Source organism: Macaca fascicularis, chromosome 1 (assembly GCF_037993035.2).
Source record: "Macaca fascicularis isolate 582-1 chromosome 1, T2T-MFA8v1.1".
In the NCBI taxonomy this organism is placed as follows: Eukaryota; Metazoa; Chordata; class Mammalia; order Primates; family Cercopithecidae; genus Macaca; species Macaca fascicularis.
Genome location: NC_088375.1, coordinates 84775032 through 84794025, shown reverse-complemented (window position 1 = coordinate 84794025; position 18994 = coordinate 84775032).

Here is an 18994-nt window from a genome sequence, read left to right as displayed (position 1 = left end):
AGAAGCTCCCCAGACGTAGTCATTAGGGGGGTGTTTTTGGAAGTTTTATTACGTAGACATCATGGGTTAACATCATTGGCCATAAAATCATTGACCCAGGAGGTCAAGGGGTAGGGCTGAACGGTCCAGCCCTCTTTGCCTAGCAAGTTCAATGTCTGGGCTTCCTCACAGATAGCTTCTGTCAATTTCTTTTTCCTGTGAATGGGTTGTACTTTTCTTTTTTTCTTGGTATGCCTTCACATTTTTTTTGCTAAAAACTGGATACTTCAACCTGAGGAAGCTGACTGAAAGAAAAAACTGGGCATTTTGGATATTATAATATGATAACCCTGGAAATCAGATTCTTTGCCCTTTGCAAGATTTGCTGTTATTGCTTATTAAGGATTGCAGTCTTGTTTGTTTAGTGACATTTCCATATGATTTTTGCAGACTGCATTCTTTATATGTAGACACTGAAGTCTCTGCTCTATTACCTCAGTGGTCAGCCACAGAGAGTTAACATAGATTTCCTTAAACACCTGGACTAAAAACACCTGGACCAAACACAAAAGAAAAATCTTCTGATCTTTGCAGATTGGCTCTGAGCTGAGGCATTCCTTAGACACTTAACCAAGCCACTCTTTCCATTTTCCGTAGACTTTAACTCCTGCTTGCATGGAATGCAAAGATCAGCCACAGGTGCAAGCCTAGGGTCCTCTTAGATCTTTTCTGAGCGTGTGTGCAGCCCTGGACATGTGCATTGCAACCTGGGTTCCCTGGTACATGCAGTAGCCCTTCAATGACCTTCTTTTCTCAAGCATCTTCTTCCTCAGCCTCCTCCTTCCCAGACTTTTTCGTCTATGTGCTGCATGACCCATCTGCTGTCCCTTGCTCCAGACATCTATGGGGAGTTTATGTCTTTAAATGTTTTCAACAGGCTGGGTGCGGTGGCTCACACCTGTAATCCCAGCACTTTGGAAGGCCAAGGCAGGTGGATCACCTGAGATCAGGAGTTCAAGACCAGCCTGGCCAAAATGGTGAAACCCCATCTCTATTAAAAATACAAAAATTAGCCAGGCGTGGTGGCAGGTGCCTGTAATCCCAGCTACTTGGGAGGCTGAGGCTCGAGAATCACCTGAACTTAGGAGGCGGAGGTTGCAGTGAGCCGAGATCGTGCCATTGCACCCCCAACCTGGGTGACAAGAGCGAATCAAGAACAAAACAAAAAAAAAAATGCTTTCAACAGATGCCACCTGGGGAGGTGCACCAGCCTGAGGGATTGAAGCAAAGACAAACCTCTGCACCAGTCCTCAAGGGAACTGCTAGGCATGTCAAAATGCACAATCACAATTACTTGAGAAGAAAGTCCATATTGCTCACTCCAGCACCAGCAAGCTACATGAGGAATGTTTAGTCCTCTCCCTAAATCCTAGATACACGGACAACTGCCCATAAACCGCTGCACTCAGAAATCCCTGAGGCTATTTTAGGTGAAGCCCTGTAACTAAGTTCCAGTTAATCAGATGAAAGGAGAAGAGGCATGTCTTTTTTGTTATTCTGCTTCCTTTCGAGAATATGGAGATGATAGCCAAAGCTCAGGTAGCCATCCTGGGCCATGAAGACCATGAGGACGGTGAAGCCACAAAATGGAAGGAGCTGCGTCCTCAATTGTGGAGCCACTAGCTTGGCATTGCCTAATTCCTTACTTGGTTTCACGGAGGGAAAACCACTTTTATCTTGTTTAAGCCATTGTAATTTTGTGATTCCCTCACATACAGTTAAATCAAAGTTTGCTTGACACACACGCCCTTTCCAGCTACATTCCTCCTACACTGTATGCCCCACTAGCTATGCTCAATGCCATGCACCTCTCTCTGCTTCCATTTCTTTGCACAGCATTTACAGCAAGTTATCAGGACGGTCTTCTTCACTTGTCTCTCTCACTACCCATGAGTGTCTTGTCTCTGTCTTGGATTCCTTATTTTAATTCTTGGAGGAACTTGGGGAGAGGAGGGCATTATTGCTTTTTTACACATGGGAAAATGGAGGTTTACAAAGACAAAACTGCTTCCCAATTGTGCCTGGATAATAAGTAGCAGAACCAGATGCGGAACTCAAGTCCCTCTGGCCCAATGCAGTGGCTGGCCCTCTCTGCTCCACCTCGAAGGTCTCATGGCAGTGCATGCACTGGGCTGTGGCTGAGGGATCTTTGATGAATTCATTCCCTTTGCAGTTTTCCTTTGAGGTCGTCAGCTGCTTTTCACATGCTGACTTGTGAGGGATGAGTAAGCTGCTTCCTGGGCCTGGCCTCAGTTCAGGAGGGATGGCCTCTACTTCGGGTTTTGGTGTTCAGAGCATGGTGTTTTCTTTTAGCACACTCTAGGGGCCCAACACTGCTTAGCAGACAGCATGGGGGAACGGAACCCATGTGAATGTTAGAACCAGATGGACCCAGGTCTGAAATCTGTCTCTTCCACTTATTTGTTGCATGAACCAGGGTGATTTCTTAACCTTGCTGGGCCTCAGTTTTCCCACCTGTGACAGGATAGAATGATCTCTCAGAGGTTTATAGAGAGAATTAAAGACAAACCAGTCAAAATGACAGGAGTATGGCAGGCACTCAACAAATGTCTTTCTTCTACTTCTCTCATTTGAGGTAGGAGCTTTGTCTGGTTTTGTTTGACATTGAAATGATAGACTATATTATTGTTCACAAATTTGGAAGCCTTGCTTCACATGGAAAAAAAAAAAAAAAAAAGAAGAGTAGATGGAGCCAAGTGTGGTGACTCATGCCTGTAAGTCCCAGCTACTTGGGAGTCTGAGGTGGGAGGACCACTCGAGCTTAGGAGTTTGAGTCCAGCCTGGGCAGCATAGTGAGCCCTCAGTCTCTAAAAAAAGAAGAGTAGATAAGTGCTAGCAATATCTGACATAAGATTGCCATGGAGTGAGTCTGGAGTAGTTTCTTTTTGAGCCATACAGAACCACATTCCATGTCACAATAGTCTCATCAGTACCGTTCCAGGGCAGGGTCAGTCTGACATGCATGAAACCCAGCCATAAGATAGGCACTAGGGACACATCCCCCATGTGTGACACTGGGGACAGAAGGGATGCTTAAAGGACAACTTAAAGCAGCTCTTTCTTTGCTAGAGCTTTTGCCAGTGTGTCTGGGAGTTGGCACCAGTCATCTGAAAGATTCTGGTCAACTCACCTAATGACACTTACCACCACATTTTTCCAGCATTTTCTCTGTATAATGGGATGATTTCATCTTTCTATGGTGGGTGTTTGTGTGATTTTGAAACACTCTTAGGATGGGTCTGCTCTTACCATTTCAAAAATTTAAGCCAGCAATCCTCAGCCTTCTTGGCTTTATAACCTCTTTACTCTGTTAAAACTAATTCAGAACTCCAAAAGCTTTTGTTTATGAGGTTTATATTTATCAATACTTAACCATATGCTATGGTTTGGATGTGGTTTGTTCCTGTGAAAACTCACCTTGAATTGCCAGTGTAGTGGAGTTGGGAGGTGGGGCATATCAGAGGTGAATAGCTCATTAAGATGGACTTCTTGTGAGACTGGGCTAGTTCTTGCAGGACTGGACTAGTTACCATGATAGTGGGTTATATCATGCAAGGCTACTCCTTGTTTTTGGTCCCTTTTTCGCACATGCCTGATTCTCCTTCTGCTTGTCTACCGTGTTATGGTGCAGCAGGAAGCCCTCACCAGAGGCCAGGCAGATGCAGGCGCCATGCTTCTTGGACTTCCCAGCTCCAGAATCATAAGCCAAAAAAACCTCTTTTCTTTATGAATTACCCAGTCTCAGGTATTCTGTTATAGAAACATTAAGTGGACCGAGATACCGTGTTAGAAAGCAAAACTGAGAATTTGTAAAAAATATTCACTCACTTAGAATAATGACAAACTCATTACGTGTTAACATATGACATTCTAATGAAAAATATATTTTGCAAACAAATTTAGTGGGAAGAATGGTACTGTTTCACATTCATGGTGAGCAGTTATGGCCCTCAATTGTGTCCACACCTTAATACTCTGAACCTATAAACATGTTACTTTACATGGCAAAAGGGATATTACAGATATGATTAGGGTTAATGATTTTGAGATGGGAGATGAGCTTTCATTATCCAGGTGGACCCAATCTAATCATCAACTCCTGAAAAATGGAAAACCTTTTCCACCTGGTCACAGGAAGACATGACACTGAAGAAGGCTCAGAGGGAGATGCACTGTTGCTGACCTTGAAGATTGAGGATGGCATCAAGAGCTAAGGAATGAACAGCACCTCCAGAAGCTAGAAAAGGTAAGAAAACAGATTCTTCATTAGAGCCTCCAAAAGGGAACCCAGCTCTGTGATACCTTGATGTTAGCTCAGTGAGAACTCATGTCACACTGCTGACCTACAGAGCTGTATGAGAATACATTTGTGTTGTTAAGCCACTATGGTTTGTGGTAATTTTTTTTTTTTGGAGACGGAGTCTGGCTCTCTGTCGCCCAGGCTGGAGTGCAGTGGCACAATCTCGTCTCACTGCAAACTCTGCCTCCCGGGTTCATGCCATTCTCCTGCCTCAGCCTCCAGAGTAGCTGGGACTACAGGTGCCCGCCATCATGCCTGGCTAATTTTTTGTATTTTTTAGTAGAGACAGGGTTTCACCATGTTAGCCAGGATGGGTTTGTGGTAATTTTTAATGGCAGCAATAGAAAAACTAATACAAGGCCAGGCGCAGTGACTCACACCTGTAATCCTAGCACTTTGGGAGGCCTAGATGGGTGGATTGCTTGTGATCAGGAGTTCAAGACCAGCCTGGCCAACATGGTGAAACCTCGTCTCTACTAAAAATACAAAAATTAGCTGGGTGTGGTGGCGCATGCCTGCAATCCCAGCTACTCAGGAGGCTGAGGCAGGGCAATCACTTGAACCCGGGAGTCAGAGGTTACAGTGAGCTGAGATCACGCCATTGCACTCCAGCCTGGGTGACAGACAGAGACTCCATCTCAAAAAAAAAAAAAAAAGGAAAAATTAATCCAACGGTTTTACAAATCTCTTCAGTGTCTGGCTAAACCAAAGACCGTTGGATTCTTGCACCTGCTTCTGCATTCAATCTGTCGTGGAGATGATGCTTTGGTTGAAGTATATGAAGAAAATTTGGCCTTATATAGATTTGTAGTTGAAAACCTTAGGAGTATTTTAATAGCCTTTTCAGATCATTGTGGATTATTCTTTGATATGATGCCAAATTTAACAATTGTAATTTCTTAAAGTTTAGTTGCAATGTAGAACATGAAAGCATATCAACAAACTTTTCATATCTGTTACATTAATATCCATTGGCCTGTCTTCCAATTTGAATGGATCTTTTACTCATGCATTATTTTGTAACATGATGTACTGGTCATTTGGAAAACACTGAATCACTAAGTTATGCAGGTCTTCCAACTGTTGACATATTTCATTATACAAGATAAAAAAGATCACATTCATTAATGTCAATCTTATCCAAAGATATAGAGAAGCTATTAAACTCATAATGGCAGATACAAGTCTTTTCCAGAATTCTCATTTTCATTTGAAATCTCAAACTTTATCATTGGCAACGAATAGCATCAGTTGTTTCCCTTGAAGTGACAGGCTCACTTTGTTCATTTTTCAGAAAACGTCTTCCAGATACACAAGTCTGAATCACTTCAGGTTGTCCGTCATATTTTCAAGATGGTGGTCTCTGCAAAAAGCAGTTAGTACAGCTTGCGACTCACAAAATGACATAAGTACTTTTCTTGGATACCAAGATACTTCAAATTGTAGCAGAAATGCTTTATGCCTACGTCCCATGGCATCACACACAATATTAAAAACAGTACAGGATCGAGGGCAGAGATTAGATGGAATTAATAATTTTTACTGCTTTTTTTAGTACTTTCTCAACTGAGACTGTCATTTTAAAAAATCATCAATTTCACAACAGTGAAGAATGCAGCATCGACTACTGTTTGGCATCACAGAGTTTGTTCATACTAAGGCGTTAGCAGTTTTACCCAACACTGATTTTGTTCCATCAGTGCACATATCAACATAGTAAAAATGAGTAATTACAAAGTCTTAATATTATTATGAAAACCATTTTGCCCACACAGACCCTGGGGGTCTGCAGATCACACTTTGAGAATTGCTTATTTATGCCATTTTATCTAAGGACATCTCCACCTGCATTCCGTATTTCGATGACATGTAGTGCATAGGCTTAGCATTTTGGTGTCTGTTTCTGTAAACTATTACAAAGATGTGCACACCCACTTTATTGTCATATTCTAACGAGATTTATGAAATTCACAGCATGTACTTTGTGGACAATTTGGCAAACGTTTTTCTTTAAAAATTGCTTGGCTTTCTCTGCATTTTCTTAGGTTCTCTGTACTAGTGTACATATGTTGATTTATGAAGGGAAGTAGTAGCTATCAGATGGTTATTCCCACTTAGCCAGAAATTACTTTGTTGCTTTGTTGACAGTGAAGAGAAAAGAAGTAATGCATACATCTGGGCAATACTTTTAGTTTCATTACATTTTGTTTGCTTCTACATCTAAATTATAATATTGTATTATGAATGCTAACTAGCATGCATCATTTTTTCTGGCTTTACAGATTTTGTTTCTATGGTAAAGTGATACACATTCATTAAAGAAAACTTAGATATTCTAGGCTGGGTGCAGTGGCTTACACCTATAATCCAGCACTTTGGGAGGCCAAGGTGGGTGGATCACAATGTCAGTAGTTCGAGACCAGCCTGGCCAACATGGTGAAACCTCGTCTCTGCTAAGAATACACAATTACCCGGGCGTTCTGGCACATGCCTGTAGTCCCAGCTACTTAGGAGGCTGAAGCAGTAGAATCACTTGAGCCTGGGAGGCAGAGGTTGCAGTGAGCCAGGATTACACCACTGTACTCCAGCCTGGGTGACAAAGTGAGATTCTGTCTCAAAATAAATAAATAAATAACTGGGCACGGTGGCTCATGCCTGTAATCCTAGCATTTTGGGAGGCTGAGGTGGGCGGATCATGAGATTAGGAATTTGAGCCCAGCCTGACCAACATGGTGAAACCCTTAAAATATAAAAATTACTTAAAATACAAAAATTAGCTGGGTATGGTAGCACATGCCAGTAATCCCAGCTACTCAGGAGGCTGAGGCAGGAGAACTGCTTGAACCCAGGAGGCGGAGGTCATAGTGAGTCGAGATCATGCCACTGCACTCCAGCCTGGGCAACAGAGTGAGACTTTGTCTCAAAAAAAAAAAAAAAAAAGCAGTAACAACAACTACAAAAAACTTAGATATTCTAAGCAGTATGAAAAATAAGACAATAATAGTTTCATCTTCCAAAGATGACCAATGATAACATTTTGGTGCATTTCTTTCCAATCTTTATCAAAAATACAGTATGTAGAGCATTTTATAGCCTGCCTTTCCCCCTTGATATTACATTTTATGCATGTATTATTGTGTAGTCTTCATAAACATTATTTGAAATAGTGGAAGAGGGCTGGGCACAGTGGCTCTCGCCTGTAATCCCAGCAGCGGGCGGATCACGAGGTCAAGGAGATTAAGACCATGCTGGCTAACATGGTGAAACCCTGTCTCTACTAAAAATACAAAAAATTAGCTGGGTGTGGCGGCGCGTACCTGTAGTCCCAGCTACTCAGGAGGCTGAGGCAGGAGAATTGCTTGAACCTAGGAGGCAGAGGTTGCAATGAACCGAGATTGTGCAACAGCACTTCAGCCTGGGTGACAGAGTGAGATTCCATCTCAAAAAAAAAAAAGAAAAAAGAAATATACACCACACTATAACCATGTACTCACTGTTGTGCTTATTAAAGATTATTTCCAATTAAAAAAATTTTAGGCCGTAGATTTCTTTTCCGTATTTAGATTTCTTTTGTATAAATCTGCCAAAGTAAAATTACTGGGGTCTAGGAAAAACACTGTTTTTCTACTCAAAACACTTCTGACACCAATTGTATAGGGATTTTCCCCACACTTAAGCATTTCTTCAACTTTCTGTACACCAGTTGGGTGTCCTGACATTCAGTTCAACTCTGACACTACCTACCTGGAGTTAGTGCAGACCTCACAGGCCCCACAGACTGCCCCTACTTCAGAGCCAAGCATAAGACACAGTCCTCTGAAGCTTCTGACCAACTTGACTACAAATTTGGGGTTCCCACAGCCTCCTCCTCAGGTTTGAGAGTTTGCTGTAACAGCTCACAGAAGTCAGAGGAAACATTACTTATGTCTCCGGGTTTCGTAGAAAGGATTCAGATGTACAGTCAGATGAAGAGGTACCTAGGGCGAGGTGGGAAGGGTCCTGAGCACAGGAGCTTCTGTCCCCATGGAGTTGGGGTACACCGCTCTCCTGGCAGATGGATGTGTTGAGCATCCTGGAAGCTCTCGGAACTCTGTAGATTAGGGATTTTGGTGTAGGCTTCAGTTCATAGGCATGATCCATCGTGCATTCAGTCTCCAGCCTCACTCTCCTCCCTGGAGGATGGGGGAATAGGGCTGAAAGTTCCAAGCTCCTAATTGTGGCTTGGTCTTTCTGGTGCCAGGTGCCCACCCAGAAGCCCACAAAGAGTCACCTCATTAGAACAAAAGATCCTTCTATCACCCAGAAAATTCTAAGGGTATTAGATGTGTATTAGGAATTGGGGGCAGAAATCAATGTATTTTTTTCTTATGTCGCATGGGGCTTCTGAAGTATATTCTCAAACTGCTTTTCAAAATACTTGAATTAAGGTTTACTCCCTTACAGGAGGATGTGAGAGTGTCTCTATCCTAGCCATTATTAAATGTTTCAATTTTTGATAAAACTGTGCATTTGAAAGATTCATAAAAATCTCAGTGTTGTTTTAATTTCCATTGAATACTAGGAAATATGAATTTTTCCTATGTTTGTTTACCAGTTTCATGTTCTCCTTTGTGAAAAGCCCATCATGGCCCTCACCTGTGTATATTTTATTTTCTTGATGCTTTTCTTAACAATTTATGTTAACTTTTTTCTAATAAAGATGCTGGCCCCATTTCAGTATTTACTATACATATTTTCTGAGCTAACACAAAGGATCAGATTAAACCAGATTTACACAAAACAGAGATTGTTCCAGTATTTATACATTTTAGGGAGACATGAGACATCAATCAATATATGTAAGAAGTACATTGGTTCGATCTGGAAAGGCAGGACAACTTGAAGGAAAGGCAGGAAGACTCAAAGTGGGGAAGGAGCTTCCTGATCACAGATATGGTGAAACACAAACGGTTGCATTCTTTTGAGTTTCTGATAAGTCTTTCCAAAGGAGGTAATCAGAATATGCGTCTATCTCTGTATTCCAGTATTAAATTTTATGAATACTAATACCCGAGAGGCACAGGCAGCATAGCAGGAGGCCCGTCCTTCCTGCATCAGACACAGGCCCTCTGGCTCAGAGCAGTATACGAGGTCTCTAATGAGGTTTGCAAGTCCCCTCACATAGTGAGGAGCGTTTAGGTTGTGAAACATCTCCATTTGATATCTCAAGTGGTTGTATAACTCATGTGATCTTCTCCAGTCATAAATCCATAGATTCTAGGTTTCTTTGCCATCAGCAATTCTAAACTGAGACATCGTGAAAGAATTCCACTGATAAGCACTCTCCTCCTAGCAGATATCCAGTGAGCAGCATATTTACTGCAGGCCGAGATAGGCCTCCCCCTTCTTTCTTTCCCACAATCCCCCACGGTAAACAGGGGACAAGTGTGTCATGGGCCCTGCTGCTTTCATTCTGCCTTCTCTACTTTCCAAGGCAACTGTTTGCATTTTAATTTTTTTGAACTCTAGATGTTTTAAAAACTTTCATTATAATTAAGGGGATTTCTGGTTCCAGTAAAGGCAAAGTAGCTTATATCAGTCTGATCCTCTCACAGACAACGATGACAAAGTATGTTTAAAACATTATTTTAAGTCATTGAAAAGCAACCAAAAACCAGGCAGCAATCAGAGAGTATTTGAGGAAGGCATCTGCACTTTGTGAAATCTTCATTTTGTATGGCTTTCTCCTGACTAACCAGTCTGTGATAGCTTGGGGACTGGCTAAAAGTCAAGTACAAAGCCAAAGTTACATTGGCTTTAGGTGCCGGAGGATGGAGTTTGAGGCCAGCAGAATAGCTGGAAATTGAGGCAGGCAATTCTGGAAAGGAGAAAAAGGAAGAAGCCCAGGAGAGCGAGCCCCTCGAATGTGCATATAAATTCCCCCAAATCCATGCCTGATCCTTGAACTGTCCTAGAGATAAAGAAGGACATTGTATAGTGATAAAAGACATAATTCACTGGGAAGACACGACTACTCTAAATGTTTATGTACCTAATAAGAGCTTTCAAGCACAATAAACAAAAACTAAAAACTAAGGAGGGGAAGTTGAAAAATCGACAGCAGCGTTTAGAGAGTTTCACATCCCTCTCTCAGGAATTGATAAAACAAGACTAAATATACACATACATACACACAACACAGTAAATGAGGATAGAGATTTGAACACCACCATGTTAGTCTCCCATAGCTGCTATAACAACTCACCCCAAATGTGATGACTTGACCCTGGAGGCTGCTGGGATGAAATCAAGGTGTCAGCAGGACAGTGCACCCTCCAGAGGCTCTAGGAGAGAATCCGTGTCTTTGCTTCTTCTAGTTTTTAGAGCTACGTTTTTTGACTTGGAGTCCCTTCCTCTATCTTCAACACGAGAAATGTAGAATCTTGCTTTAGTCCTCACATTGCTGCCTTCTCTGTAGTCAAGTCTCCCCTTGCCTTCCTCTTATAAAGATACTTGTGATTATATTTAGGGCCCAACTCAATAACCCATGACAATCTCATGTCAAGATCATTAATCACACACACAAAGATCCTTTTGCCATATAAGGTGATACCCACAGGTTCCAGTGATTAAGATCTGAATATCTTTGGGGGTCATTATTCAACCTACCACAGTCCACTTGGCCCTCAAACATTCACATCTGCAAACCCAGAAAATATGAGACAGGTCTCAGTTAATTCAGAAAGCTTATTTTGCCAAGGTCGAGGATGTGCCCATGACACAGCCTCAGGAAGTCCTGATAGATAACATGTGCCCAGGGTGGTCGGGGCACAGCCTGGTTTGATACATTTTAGGGAGACATGAGACACCAATCAATATATGTAAGAAGTACATTGGTTGAATCTGGAAAGACAGGACAACTTGAAGCAAAGGCAGGAAGTCTCAAAGTGGGGAAGGAGCTTTCAGGTCACAGATACAGTGAAACACAAATGGTTGCATTCTTTTGAGTTTCTGAAAGTCTTTCCAAAGGAGGTAATCAGAATATGCATCTATCTCTCTGAGCAGAGGGATGACTTTGAAGAGAATGGGAGGCAGATTTGCCCTGAGTGGTTCCCAACTTGAAGGAGCCCAAGATACTTTCCTTTCACATTTCCCCCCTTTTCTAAAATCTTTTGGAGAAAGCATTTTGCAAGGAAATGAGTCTCTCGTCTCAGGTTTCATCTGATCTCTCATGGCTGGGATGGTTTATTCCTAGGCAAGCAGGTGCTGAAAGCTCATTTTTAGCAGGTTGTGAAGTCTGGTGTCCTGTGAAGAGAAAATCGGAGGCGGAAGGGAGAAAAACAACAAACAAAAGAACAATCCTGGAAAATTGATATAGGCCACATTCCTCTGAAGTCCATACATCAGTGTGCGGGTATGAAAGTGGCTTATGTATGTAAATAGGTTGCTGTTATCTTCTTGCGAAATTTAAGTTTTTTAGTTTCAGTTCACAGGGCTTTAAGAAAGCACAGCTTAGTTTTCAGTGATTCCCAATTAGGAAAAACGGGATAAAAGAAGGAAAAAAAGAAAAAATAATTGAAAACATTATTTTGAAGACTTGTAGCCAAGAAAAAATTTAGAAAAAATTTAGAACTCAACCCAAACTGTAGAAATAATAAAAATTGAAAAACATTAGGCAGCACTAGAATCTAACAACAGGTGTACTATAGTTTTTGAAACATAATTCTTCTCTCTCCAGTTTCCCTTGCTGAAGACAAATCATGGTAGGACTGGTTTGCCTTATTATACTCGGCCTAATTATTTGTATACAGTGCAGCAAGAATAATTATTTTTTAATAGTTTTTTTTAATTGGCTTTGATGGAACTTTGTGCCACAGAAGGAATCTCAGATAAGACTTTTTAAAAGCCAAGCCCAGCTATGGATTTGTGCATCAGATATCTATGAGCTGGGTGAATTTCCTCTCCTCTTGAGGTTCCATGATAAACCTGGGGCTTCTGGACTTGTTAGAAAGTGACATTCTTTACTTACCACAGGTCAGAAACCCTGTACAGGTACTGTGTACACAAAATATGAGGCCAGTTTTGCCAAGGATTTATTGCCTCCATAGCCAAGTTTGATTCCTTAAAGGAAAGTACACTATTCCAGTCAAAGCCTTGGTAAAATAACAAGTTTCTCCAATTGTGTCCTGTTACAAATGAAAACAGATTCTTATTGCACTTATGCAAATAACTGTATTGCCATAAGTTACAAATACTCAGTTTCCAAATTCTGTAGATATCAGGTAGAGAGAAACAAGTGTGCTCCAAATTTTGTTCATGGGAATATACTGAATTGATAAAAGCTGTTGATAGCTCCAAAGAAAAGTTTTAGACTCAGAAAAACAAAGGATCAACAAACTTTTTTTTTACACTTTAAGTTCTAGGGTACATGTGCACAACGTGCAGTTTTGTTACATAGGTGTACGTGTGCCTTGTTGGTTTGCTGCACCCATCAACTCGTCATTTACATTAGGTATTTCTCCTAATACTATCCCTTCCCCAGCCCCCCAACCCCAACAGGCCCTGGTGTGTGATGTTCCCCACCCTGTGTCTAAGTGTTCTCATTGTTCAATTTCCACCTATAAGTGAGAACATGCAGTATTTGGTTTTCTGTCCTTGTGACAGTTTGCTGAGAATGATGGTTTCCAGCTCCATCCATGTCCATTCAGAGGACATGAACTCATCCTTTTTTATGGCGGCATAGTATTCCATGGTATATATGTGCCAGTCTATCATCAATGGACATTTGGGTTGGTTCCAAGTCTTTGCTATTGTGAATAGTGCCGCAATAAACATACGTGTGCATATGTCTTTATTGTAGCATGATTTATAATCCTTTGGGTATATACCCAGTAATGGGATCGCTGGGTCAAATGGTATTTCTAGTTCTAGATCCTTGAGGAATCGCCACACTGTCTTCCACAATGGTTGGACTAATTTACACTCTCACCAACAGTGTAAAAGCATGCCTATTTCTCCACATCCTCTCCAGCATCTGTCATTTCCTGACTTTTTAATGATCGCTATTCTAACTGGCATGAAATGGTTTCTCATTGTGGTTTTGATTTGCATTTCTCTGATGACCAGTGATGATGAGCATTTTTTCATATGTCTGTTGGCTACATAAATGTCTTCTTTTGAGAAGTGTCTGTTCATATCCTTTGCCCACTTTTTGATGGGGTTGTTTTTTCTTGTAAATTTGTTTGTTTGTAGATTCTGGATATCAGCCCTTTGTCAAATGTGTAGATTGCAAAAATTTTCTCCCATTCTGTAGGTTGCCTGTTCACTCTGATGGTAGTTTATTTTGCCGTGCAGAAGCTCTTTCATTTAATTAGATCATATTTGTCTATTTTGGCTTTTGTTGCCATTGCTTTTGGTGTTTTAATCATGAAGTCCCTGCCCATGCCTATGTCCTAAATGGTATTGCCTAGGTTTTCTTTTAGGATGTTTATGGTTTTAGGGCTAACATTTAAGTCTTTAATCCATCTTGAATTAATTTTTGTGTAAGGTGCAAGTAAGGGATCCAGTTTCAGCTTTCTACATATGGCTAGCCAGTTTTCCCAGCACTGTTTATTAAATAGGGAATCCTTTCCCCATTTCTTGTTTTTGTCAGGTTTGTCAAAGATCAGATGGTTATAGATTTGTGGTGTTATTTCTGAGGCCTCTGTTCTGTTCCATTGGTCTATATATCTGTTTTGGTACCAGTACCATACTGTTTTGGTTACTGTAGCCTTGTAGTATAGTATGAAGTTAGGTAGCATGATGCCTCCAGCTTTGTTCTTTTTGCTTAGAATTGTCTTGGCAATGTGGGCTCTTTTTTGGTTCCATATGAACTTTAAAGTAGTTTTTTTCCAATTCTGTAAACAAAGTCATTGGTATCTTCATGGGGATGACATTGAATCTATAAATTACCTTGGGCAGTATGGCCATTTTCAAGATATTGATTCTTCCTATCCATGAGCATGGAATATTCTTCCATTTGTTGGTGTCCTCATTTATTTCATTGAGCAGCGGTTTGTAGTTCTCCTTGAAGAGGTCCTTCACATCCCTAGGTATTTTATTCTCTTTGTAGCAATTGTGAATGGGAGTTCACTCATGATTTGGCTCTCTGTTTATCTGTTATTGGTGTATAGGAATGCTTGTGATTTTAGGATCAGCAAACATTTGAAGCAAAAAGTCAAAAAGATTAGTTCAGACCATGTAGTTAATTCCTGTTCTGCTTGATACTCATAAACATTTTAGCTCTCCATGAGTCCTGAAAGTTTTTCCTCTATTCTGATGTCACAATCCCCAAAGTTATCAGAAACTTGCATTCAAGAGCACTTGTTAGAATTGTATAACTGATTATAAAACCGCCTTCTAAAGAGGACTGAAACAGGACAATAATTGTCCATGGATGATAAAAGTTTTAGGGTAGTCATAATCAAAGACACAACTGATGAGGAAATTTGTTACCTCTGTGGCACAGAATAATTTTAACATAACAATTATGATTATTACTGATAATGTATACTGTTATATCAGAATTACAGGAGTTTCCCATAATTTTAGAACATATACCAATAACATATTTATACAAATACAGCCCAAAGAAAACCCAACACAATTTCACATTTGATAATACTTCTTGTATAATTTTTGTACCAAATAAGCCAAATTTTGGACTTTTATTTTCTGGACTTTAGGGAGCCTAATATCTTAAAATATTAATTAGGTCAGAAAAATATATAATTTATAATTTGATTTTGGAAAATTTGTCAAATATCAAAGGTTTTAAACATTTAATGTCACAAAATAGGATCACAGGTCATTGTAAAGTAAGTCATTTATTTAACCAAAGTGATAACTCAAAGATTTTTTTTAAAAAGGCAAAAACCTTTATTCTTTGAGAGAGGAGACTTATTTTCCAAATAATAAGCCCTAATAAAAACAGCATGAGGTCAATTAAATTTGTTTATCAAAATTTTATAAACAATCTGTAAAATTTTAATCTTGACCATATGATATAGCTTCCATAAGCCTTTTATAACCTTTACAACCTTTATTAAGGAGTTGGTTAATGCTTCAAGAAAACCTTGTTAGGGCAGGCACGGTGGCTCATGCCTGTAATCCCGTCTCTTTGGGAGGCCAAGGTGGGCAGATCACCTTAGGTCAGGAGTTCGAGACTAGCCTGGCCAACATGGTGAAACCCCATCTCTACTAAAAATACAAAAATTAGCCAGGTGTGGTGACATGTGCCTGTAATCCCAGCTACTCAGGAGGCTGAGACTTGAATGCAGGAGGCAGAGATTGCAGTGAGTTGAGATGATGCCATTGCCATCCAACCTGGATAACAGAGCAAGACTCCATCTCATAAAAAAAAAAAAAAAAAGGAAACCCTTGTTAATCTGACACAGGGGACCATATGCTGGTCTTGCATCTGTGTGCCTTTAACATTAATGATTAATTTATAGAAAACCTGAACTTATTTTATCTTTCAAAATCAGCCCTCACAATCATACATGCCCACCTCTTCCACGATAGTCCCTGGGCCTTGAGGAGTTGAATAGCTTTAATTTCTTGCCCTGTGTCTCAAGAATGCAGTTTATTTTGATTGGCATCTTCTACAGGGCCTGAAGATGAGACTTTAATTGGCTGTCAGTGTTTAAGATTTAGCAGGACTTGGTATCCTTTTTAGACCCAGGAGTTGAATCCCTGTTACTCAGTGTCACAAGGACTTTAAAAGCACATACAAGGAGGTACATGGATATAATAACCTTAATTAAAAACATTTTTTGGCCTGGCACAGTAGCTCACGCCTTCAATCCCAGCACTTTGGGAGGTGGAGGCAGGCGGATCACAAGGTCAGGAGATCGAGACCATGGTGAAACCCCGTCTCTACTAAAAACACAAAAAATTAGCCAGGCGCGGTGGCGGGTGCCTGTAGTCCCAGCTACTTGGGAGGCTGAGGCAGGAGAATGGCATGAACCCGGGAGGCGGAGCTTGCAGTGAGCCAAGATTGTACCACTGCACTCCAGCCTGGGCAACAGAGTGAGACTCCATCTCAAAAAAAAAAATTTTTTTTCTCAGTTTTTTTTCCTAAGCAAACCAAAACTTGATAATAATATGACAACTGAATCCATATTAACCTTTTTTTAAAAAAATAAATCCTTGTGATTTACACTGACTGTTCATGACATACTTGTGTTACAGGAAAGGGGTCCCAATCCAGACCTCAAGAGAAAGTTCTTGGATCTCCTGCAGGAAAGAATTCAGGGTGAATCCGTAGAGTAAAGTGAAAACAAGTTTATTAAGAAAGTAAAAGAACAAAAGAATGGCTACTCCATAGACTTAGCAGCTCCAAGGGGTGCTCGTTGCCCATTCTTATGGTTATTTCTTGATGATATGCTAAACAAGGGTGGATTATTCATGCCTCCCATTTTTAGACCATATAGGGTAACTTCCTGACATTGCCATGGCATTTGTAAACTGTCATGGCGCTGGTAGGAGTGTAGCAAGATAGCATGGCCATCTTGTTTTTGGTGGGGTTTGGCCGGCTTCTTTACTGCAACCTATTTTATCAGCAAGGTCCTTATGTCCTGTATCTTGTGCTGACCTCCTATCCCATTCTGTGGCTTACAATGCCTTAACCGTCTGGGAATGCAGCCCAGTAGGTTTCAGCCTCATTTTATCCAGCTCCTATTCGAGATGCAGTTGCTCTGGTTCACATGCCTCTGACACTTATACTTCCTGGTTTGTCCTGAATACCCCTCCCTCTAAAACAACCAGTCATTTTATTTTAGGACTAAATTTACCATACAAGATTCTTTCTCATATAAAATGGTTTTTCTTTAAGATTTCTTACCACAAAAAATACCTCTTTATTTTTATAACTTTCTTTACATCTTTATTTCCTGGTTCCTTTTACCTTGTTTTATACATATCCTTTAAATAAACTGAATTAGACAAAATTTGTTCACCTCTTTTTTTTTTTTTTTTAAAGGACACACTTGGTTTTCCTACAATATGTATTTTTTAGAAAATACCCAAATAGGCCGGTCCCGGTGGCTCATGCCTGTAATCCCAGCACTTTGGGAGGCCGAGGTGGGCGGATCATAAGGTCAGGAAATCAAGACCATCCTGGATAACACAGTGAAACCCCGTCTCTACTAAAAATACAAAAAATTAGCTGGGTGTGGTGGCAGGGGCCTGTAGTCCCAGCTACTTGCAAGACTGAGGCAGGAGAATGGCGTGAACCCGGGAGGCGGAGCTTGCAATGAGCAGATTATGCCACTGCACTCCAGCCTGGGCGACAGAGTGAGACTCCGTCTCAAAAAAAAAAAAAAAAAAGAAAGAAAGAGAAAATACCCAAATAATGAAATATCTATAACTTTATATTCTAAATTATGACAAGTTTGCCTACAAGTATTTATACCATTACATGTACTTATTTTACTTTGTTTACCTAGATTACTTATGAAAACTGTGATAGTCATGAAACCACCACTGCAAAAATATAACTGAGGCAATGAAAAAGATATGACCTGACTCCATCTTGCTTCTAATCTCCAAGCTGTCCCTGTTCATTCCTGGACTTTGGGAGGAACTTAGTTTATAGTTTAGTTTTGAAACAAAGACAATAACGGCCTTTTCCCCAAACCAACCTCCTTACTGCCTGTGGACTAGACTACCTAAAAGCCACAAGATTAGAAGTTATGGTAATCTTAGTAAATTTAAGATGCAGCTATTTTCATTAAACCAATATCAATGTCTTATTTATTAAAAACTACACAAGCAAAGATCATTCATTTTGGGTTGGGTTTATAGTTTTATAACCCCATGCCAAATTTTAACACCTTTATAGTATTTTGCAGAAATAAGTATGAAATTGCCTGATTGCAATGAAAAATTGCAAATGAAAAATGTATGGTGGCAATTCTTAAGAAATTTCTAATATTACTTTACCAATAATTTTAAAGCTAGCTTATTAAAGATTTTACTTAAGTTACATAAAGTTGAAAAAGCATTTGACTAGTCTTTTTTAGTATCTGATTTAAGTGCTTTTATTTTTCTTTTAACCAATTAAAGCTCTTTTATATATTTTTAGTAGTGAAACATGTACACAACACATAAATACAATACATACACATATTAGACATGCTAATGGAAGTACATTTTATAGATTTATAAACATCCCTTCCTTTATTTTCCCTCTATTTTAGACTTTCAGATCCTTGATAACCCGTTTTACAACCCTCGGCAGTTGTCAGCTAAATAGCCTTAAATTTGTACATTAAACGAAACAACTCAGGTGAAAATCAAATAGCAAAATGTACATCATAAGGTACAGAGGGAAAAAGTATGGTGGTGCTAGAGGGAGATGCTTTTATTTTTTTTTTGAGCCAAATTAAACATAAAATTAAACTACACTCTTCCTTAAAAACCCAAGACTAGCCTCTCTTGCAATAACTATTTTAGTCAAAAAAATCAGGTGAAAACAGTATTCAGTCAACTGAGAAGAAAAAGAAGGGGAAAAAAAAACTTTTGCTCCAAAAAAAGATAAGGTCTTAGGATAGAAAAACAAATGTTTAAACCAAAAACATGAAGGCATTTCAAATACAAACATGCACACATACA